Genomic DNA, 8,029 nt, shown 5'->3' with positions numbered 1-8,029 from the left:
CATATGGTCAAACATATTTTATGTAGAATGAGATAACTCCAGACGGTAATTACTTGTACACTGAGCACATACCTTCTGCCTTTCTTGAAAAACCACATTAATATTTGTGCACTCTTAAGGTGTTGAGGAATTTAAGAGTCGGCTCACCGATTTTAGCAATGTTTGGCAATCATACTGCTCTATGCATGTATATGGCAAGTAGTTTCTGTTCATTTCCTTATGCCATCCTAAAGAGCCTCACTTAAGTTAAAAACTATGAAGGAAAACATACGCTTTGTTTTAATCCTGGACATAGGGAGCGCTACTTATTTTCTGCAGATGTTTAAGCAGAACAGTTGGGAGGCCCGAAAATGGGATAGGAGAAATATCAACATAGAGGCTTACTTCGTTATGTTCCCAAGGGGTGAATCGGTAGAAATCTCCCGTTTCCAACAGTCCTGCTCCTTTAATCTGCAAACAATCACAAATACACAGCCCCACTACTCTGCTCCCTGCAAAATAAATATATAAATGTGATACTTCTGCAACATCTAAACACCACTTTTTAAGCTGAAACAGTTCTTCTCCATTTGCTTCAAATGTCAAACCCATCACAGGAAAAAATGTTGTTTTTAAAAGACTTCCCCAACGAAGCAGTTCATTTCTCTGCCATTTAGCTCACTGTATTTTTACAAGCACCAGGCTGAGCAAACTATGATTGAGAGAAGCCATCTTATGCACATTGCTGTTGTCCCACATCATTCAGAACAAACCTTTTTAGATCGTTAACTACCACAGGAGTGCTGATTACACAGGCACCAGCAATTTCCTAACCAATGACCACCTGAACAATGATGTGTTCAGCTTCTCAGACCCTGAAGCCTTTCAGAGGTGAATCATTTCACAGTTTGGAACTAGATCTCCATAGCAACTTCCCTTTGAGGGTTTTAGAATCACCATCCCGTAATTCTATGATCATCAAGCTCAACCATTCCCAATGGTTCTTTTCACAGCAGATGGAAAAGGAAGCCTTGAAATTTTACAGTCTATTTCAAGCAATTCATCTGGCAGCCTATTAGAATTCAAAATATTTCGACCTTCAATCACAAAGCATGTTATCTGAAGCTGTGGTGATCTCAAGTCAAGACAAGCAGACGTTTTAGTCTAATCATCCATGATGAGAAGAGACTGACAAAAACTCTTAATTCAACCACCATCAAAATGCTTATTTTAACTGCATGAAAGTCTTTCAACAGGCAATGAAAACACACCATGTACCATTTTATCACAACCTTCCATTCAAGTGAAATATGAATTCTGAATATTGGCATGGATCTTTGCACTCCCCGACTGCTTTTGAACAAATATCTGCTTCCTAAAGTCGCTATAAATCCAATCTTATCACATTATTTTCAACAGCTGTCATGAAAAATGATGGAAGCAAACTGCAATTAAACTTCTCACGACTGAGTACAATAATGCTGTAAGTAAGTTACTTATTGATGGATCCAGTTTGTCACAGACACCTTCTAACAAAATCAAATCATCTAAGTTTGAGAAAATAAATACCAATTAAATTATGAAAGCATAGCATCAGTTAAGATCTTGAAATAAAGCTCATTTTGATAATCATAATCAGAGGGAGATTTTTTTTCCCCTCCCTGTTCCCAATTCCCAAACCCAATTCTTTCTGTTGAAAGAAACATTTTCAATCACCTAAATGTTAAATAATCACAAGTGCTAATAGGGATACAGCAGCTTTAAGCCTTTTCACTTATATTTTTTAATCAACCTGAGCTTGAAGGCAAATTCAAATGTTTTAAAATCTCAGTTATACTTTATCATCTTAGTAACAGCACTCTGTAAAATTTCTTCCTTTTCCCAAAGACAAAAGATGCTCTTTCCCACCCCCAAATGCAACCCTGTAAGGTTAACTCTAGAAATACCTTTTTCTTGCAACTATATTGTCAACAAAGTACAAAGCATCAAAATGCAGTACTGAAAAATCACTAAATACACAGACACAAGATATCTGGTGGCTACAGAATTCCAGAGACTTACAGATTTCCATGTAAAAAATTGCCACCAATAGTATTTAAAAGGATCTGCAGTGAGTTTAGTTGGTAAACAATATATATATTTTTAATCACTATTTAATGGCTTGACAGTGAGACTTAAGACAGCAACTATGGCAATAGGTATTACTTTTAAAAATAAGCAGCGTAAGGATCCACCTGTATCAAAGCTCCAGTGATCTATTATAAACAGTAAAATAAAGTCTAACATAGCTGTTAATTTCCCTTACAATATTTGTGGAGGTAAGAACACTTAATGCTATTATTTTCTAAGATGAAAGAAGTGCATATTCAGAGTTCCTAAGCAGTTAGTTAACTGAGACAGCATCCACAATTCCTATCCTTTCTTACAGCACTTAAAATGCCACATTCTACTAGGCTACAGGGAAAAAACTACCAATCAACCCCCAGCTGACCTTACCCTTCTATGTACTGATATTGTTTGGCCATACTGCTACTCTACTGTGACTCTTCAAGAGAAAAATTAAAACACAAAAACAAACCAATAAGATGATGTTAAATACAATAACTTATTAACAAGTGGTTTATTTAGAGCCGGTATCTTTTGAGAAGTTTTGAAAACATTTCTTTAAAAGAAATGACGAAAATCTTCGGGGAAAGAACAGGCACAGTACAGGATTTCTCTTCATACACACACTGCAGGATTTTCAAAGCTAGTTCATGATCCGCATTATACAGCTTCCGACACTGAAGTTCTTGAAGAACTGAAGGGATGTTAATATAAGGACAAAATTTAACTAGGAATAAAGCTAAAATTTCAGATATAGAGAAAAAATGAAGCTATACATCAGCTAAAATTTTAAGTTGTTTATTTCTGTGTACAATTAACTGAAACAACTACTGATTCTATTCTAGCAATGTGAGAAAGAAACGAGGGAAAAGAGCTCTTGAGTATTTAAAACCTCTGCCTGCAAAGACCAGAGATTAAAGCACGTGAACAATATTAAAATTCATAGTGGTTTTCAGTGTTAGATCAGTTGTATCAGTGGCTAATGTAAGAATTATTTTAAATAACTTCCTACGGGAGATAAAGTGGTTATGGAATAAATATAACAATATCAAAAATTCTGCTCAAAAAAAGTTTTTTAACTTTTTCATTTTAATATGTAAAAAACCTCAAATTTACGTTATCAGAAGCTTTAAGCCATCTATAAAGTTTTGGTATTTTTAATAATAACTGTTGAATAAACATCACAATCTTTAAGTACAAGCTTCAGTGTTCTATCAGAAATTGAATGTAAAGTCACCTAGGGATACTAAGTTATTTAAAAATTTGCTAATTAAAAAGTACAGCTATCACTGCAACATTACTCAGATGCACAGTCAAAGGTACACGTATGTAATTTATCTACTTGTAACATACCTATTACTAAACGTAATTTAACAGGAGCATTTTAAAAAAATTCTTAAGTGATAGTAAATGATAAGTATCTTGGATTGTACAATTAGACTGTCAGAAAAGGATGCCTATTAGTAATACACACATAAATCAACCAAGAGTTACATCTTTACAATCTTTTTTATGATTATGCACAATTATGATTCAAAGTATTTTACCAGATATTTCTCGTAAACAGTAATTTTAAAATTGAGGAGGCGATCCTTAAAATTGTCTACAAATACTCAAGAATGAGGCTGCATTTCCAGCTATTCCTCCTCCCAATATCCCTACAGCCATATCTGAAAAACCTCACCTTAAGCATAGTAGTTACATATTAGCTCACCATTTAACAATCTAGGATAACCTTAAGTTTATTTCATAACATATAATCAAGCAACATACGGTAATTAAAGCACACCGAAAACAGCAGTTACTAGCTAATTAACATTACAGAAACACTTTTCTTAATGATAGAAAAAGACAAAGATGTTATAAAGTACAGTAGCATAAGAAACAGTTTGCTACAAACCTTTTTGCTGGCAGTGTTAAAAACCTCAACTAAGCGATTTGAAATTGCGGTATTTTGCCAAATAAAAATGTCCAGCTAAGGGATGCATGGTTAGGGAAGTGGTTTAGGGACCACCTTTTCACCATACAGTTCACGTAGGACAAGCACCGCTACTGCAGACCGCTGCGCCCCTAAGCAGGGCTCGGCATTTGCAAACATCCAACCTCTTACATTATATCCTCATTTATGCAGAGGTTCAGTTCAACAAGAACTTCTGCTATTATCGTGGCAAAGAGACACATTCAGCCGCCGGCACACGCTAGGCTCCTGGCAGGCCAAGCAGCGGAGCACAGGCCTAGCTGTAGCCATGCCGCCATGGGCCTCAGCGAGGAGACAGCTGCCAAGACACATGCCGTGTCCTCCTAAGTGCTCTGCTTGGCAGCGAGCATCACCTCAGCTGCACACTTTGTCAGATAATTGTTTTATGTTTTGCTGTTAAATTACAATTCAAAAACAGCAGCAATTCCCTTTCCACGCTCTTTTTAAACCCAACTTCTGTTTATTACATCCTATTTCATAGCACATATTAATAGCAGCACCTAAAGAAACCTAAAAATGCATGCATCGATACTTTGACATGAAAATCCCCTCTGATTTTTAACCCTCTATTTGTATCCTACCACTATTCACCTGTTTCTATATGTACTTCTCCCATTATTTTTCTTTTTTATTTAACATTAAAATTTTTCAAATTACAGGATATATAAAGGTGCATTAACTTCCACCATAACTTCACGATTACTAAATGGGTATACGTTGAACCGTGAATTCGTTGATGGTTAGTAATAAAAGGGTCAGGCATTCCATAAAGTTTGGCACACAGCCATAGGTATCTGGGGGCTTTCAGACCAGAGCAGGACAGCACACAAGCCCCAACACACGGCCACCACCCAACAGATGGCAGAGCACCCATCTCACCAGCATTCCTAACAGCTATAAGCTGGCAACAGTATGCACATCCATCTAGAGGTTTTTGTTTTGAAATCCGAAAGATGTGCTTACATAAAGGATTGCTCAAAATTCTTAAGGTCTGCAGGCCTCTACATGCGAATGTCACACCTGTATAGTGCAACAATAAAGTTAGGCAAGCCAACAGAAATCACCCTTTTGCACAGGGAAGCATGTATCTGAAAACACCGCCTACCCTATTGAAAAAACATCCCCTACCAATTTTTTATTTTTATTTTATTTTATTTTTAATTGAACAGGCTATGATATAAATTCTTAAACTCAGTCAGAAAAAGCTCTGAAAAATACTTGCTTGGTTGCTAGCTTCAGCATGCAGCATCTTTCATTCAAGGTCTGGTTTGATACTGATTTTATACTCTTGATAAAATAAACCTAAAAATCACCTAAGAGAGAATTTTCATTCTGCCTATCCTGTAACAATCTGGCTTTCAAAGAAATTCTCCAAAAGATCTCCACACTGATCACCACACTCAAAACTTCTAGCAGTCCTTTCTTATTATTCTACAATTTCAAGCATGTCCTTTTTCATCAACACTTATATCTATACTAAAATCTTCATCCAATTACTTTAACAAGATTCCTTGCTTTTTTTTTTTCTTCAAAAGCTAAATGCTATCACACACCATTTAGTTTGGACGTGGGCAACATATACTATTACTTTAGGGTTTCTCGCTCGTAGACTCTCTAAACAGAAACTGCTGAATTACAACACTGATTTTTCTTCACATTAGATGAAAACAAGCTGACAAAAGCAAACAAATGTCAAAGGATATGAGGAAGGTTCAATGGAGGAAGGCATACACAACACTTAAGAACACGCACAGCTACCTCTGACACTACTGCTACAGGCAGCCCCAGCACTCTGGGTCAAACACCACTGCCAGCTCATGGGTTTCATGCCCCTCATTGCCTGCACTCTTAACCACCGCAAAGAGGGCTGTAAGGAGTCAGCCACAGGACCTAGCAGACTCTGCATCACCACTCCACTTCACCTGATAGATAGAAGAACCCAATTTTCCAGTAACCTTATGATTTCTAATCAGTTTAACTTTGTTATGAAGATGTACCCCACTGTTCACTTTTTTTCCTTGATTTCCAACCCTGACCAAGAATACCATATATATAATTTTACATAATGAAACGTTCTAACCTGAATTTGATTGGGAGTAAAAAACATTTAGTATCATCTAATACAGTGTAATACAAAAAGCAAATGTTATCCATCTCAAATTCTTTCACTTTCGTTTGGCAGGAAAACCCTGATGTTCAGAGCTTACAAAAATCTCACAGAGAAACTTCAAGAAAGTTAGAAATCCACTACAGGAGACTTTCCCACTTAAAAAAGGAAGGGGAGAAGTATAGTTGCTGCAATGGTATGAAAAGAGGCCACATTTCATCACCAACAAGCTAGTGTTTACTCAACACTGATTTTTCAAGTACTTTGTTTCTATGAAATCATTTTCTGAAGCTTTAAGAGATGCTCTCTGCAGAAGACAGGAACTCCCTGAGAGCTATAAGACTGTTAAGCTTCTATTCCATCCTTTATTTAATAGTACACACAAACATAAACTCCTTTGTTTTAGAGAATCCAATAGGCAGTACAGCTAAGAAAAAGCAGGTTGAGTGAACCAAAGATAGATTACTTTTGATGGATGGGCTTTTAATTCTGATAAAAAAAAATCAGATCCCTGATAACAAGATAATTTTCTTTGTGGTTTGTCAATTATTAACCTTAAAAATGTTTTCTGAGTTACTAAAATGGTCTGTTTCTTCACAATGTGCTTTCAGTTACTGACTTTCAGCTCTCAGCACTATTTGGTTGGTAATATTATGTATAATATCCCCTCCTAGGAGGGGCCTTTAGTGCTATTTACATTCCAGGGAAATGCTGCCTCGCTCCCCATCTGCATTCCCTCTCACGCTGACATGCACATGTCCTGCTTCCTTGTCTGCTCACTCCATCACGATATCAAAACTGGGGGCATACTGTACATATGTACATATGAGACTGATTTATGCATTCTAACTGCATCACAGGAGTAATTTTTTCCTTACCAAAGGATTCCAAAAGGCACTTTCTTTTTTAAACATGCTGAATATTTCATTCTAGTTACACGGAAATATTTCCATGCAGCGCTCGTATAATGCAGAAATAATGAACTTCTACATAATTACACTCATTCTAAAACAAAAAACAGCCATTTTTTCCAAAAGCTAAGCTTAAAACAGAAAAAAAAGAAAAAAAAACTGCACTAGTTTTCAAGTGAGATGAGAAGTTTTTCTGTGTTAAACTGGGGATCAACATATTAAATTCCACCAAATTTAACATTCCAGTTTCCCATAGCTGTAGTAGTCCAAAAGAAACCTTTCCAAGCAAAGAAGTTTTTATGTCTCTAACCAAGTTTGCAAACAAACTGTCACATTTTTCTTACTCTAGTACAAAATATTAGCACCACTCTAGGAAATCACGCTGCTGATGTACAGAATCCTGGCCAGGCCCCACTGACTGTCACCATGCTCCTGGACTGGACTGATTCCCCTCATTCAACACAGAGCAAGAACACTTCCTTCTACAATAAGCCTATAGATAGCTTTGAAATATTTCTGTCTGCACAGCCTGTCAGGAAGATTAGAAGAATGATGCACCTATCTTCTGAAATGTCTGGCAGAAGGTTTCACTAAAACCAAATTATTACATAATTCTGGATGTTCTTTCCTTGTGTTAATAACTAAAACCCCGCTGAGGCTTAGCAAGCAAGATGCTTGACAAGCTGCCTGGCAGACTGGGCTGGAGGGGCACCTGCACCCGACTACGCTCTCACGTTGTCCCTTCCAGCTCCTATGAATAACAGTGAGACGTTAAAAGCTTCTGTATAAAAGAAAATATGTACACGTAACAAATGTCTCCAATTATTTACTCACTGAATGCAATTGCATGCCATTAATACTCAAAACCACTCAGAGTGAAAAGATGCAGGGAAGAAAAACAATTTTATTTAAGCAAGCATAGTGGCGTTATTTTGTTTCAGTACAGGA

The sequence above is a fragment of the Meleagris gallopavo genome, chromosome 7 (assembly GCF_000146605.3).
Source record: "Meleagris gallopavo isolate NT-WF06-2002-E0010 breed Aviagen turkey brand Nicholas breeding stock chromosome 7, Turkey_5.1, whole genome shotgun sequence".
In the NCBI taxonomy this organism is placed as follows: domain Eukaryota; kingdom Metazoa; phylum Chordata; class Aves; order Galliformes; family Phasianidae; genus Meleagris; species Meleagris gallopavo.
The sequence above is the reverse complement of the archived record's forward strand: the minus strand, read 5'-3'. Positions refer to the sequence as shown.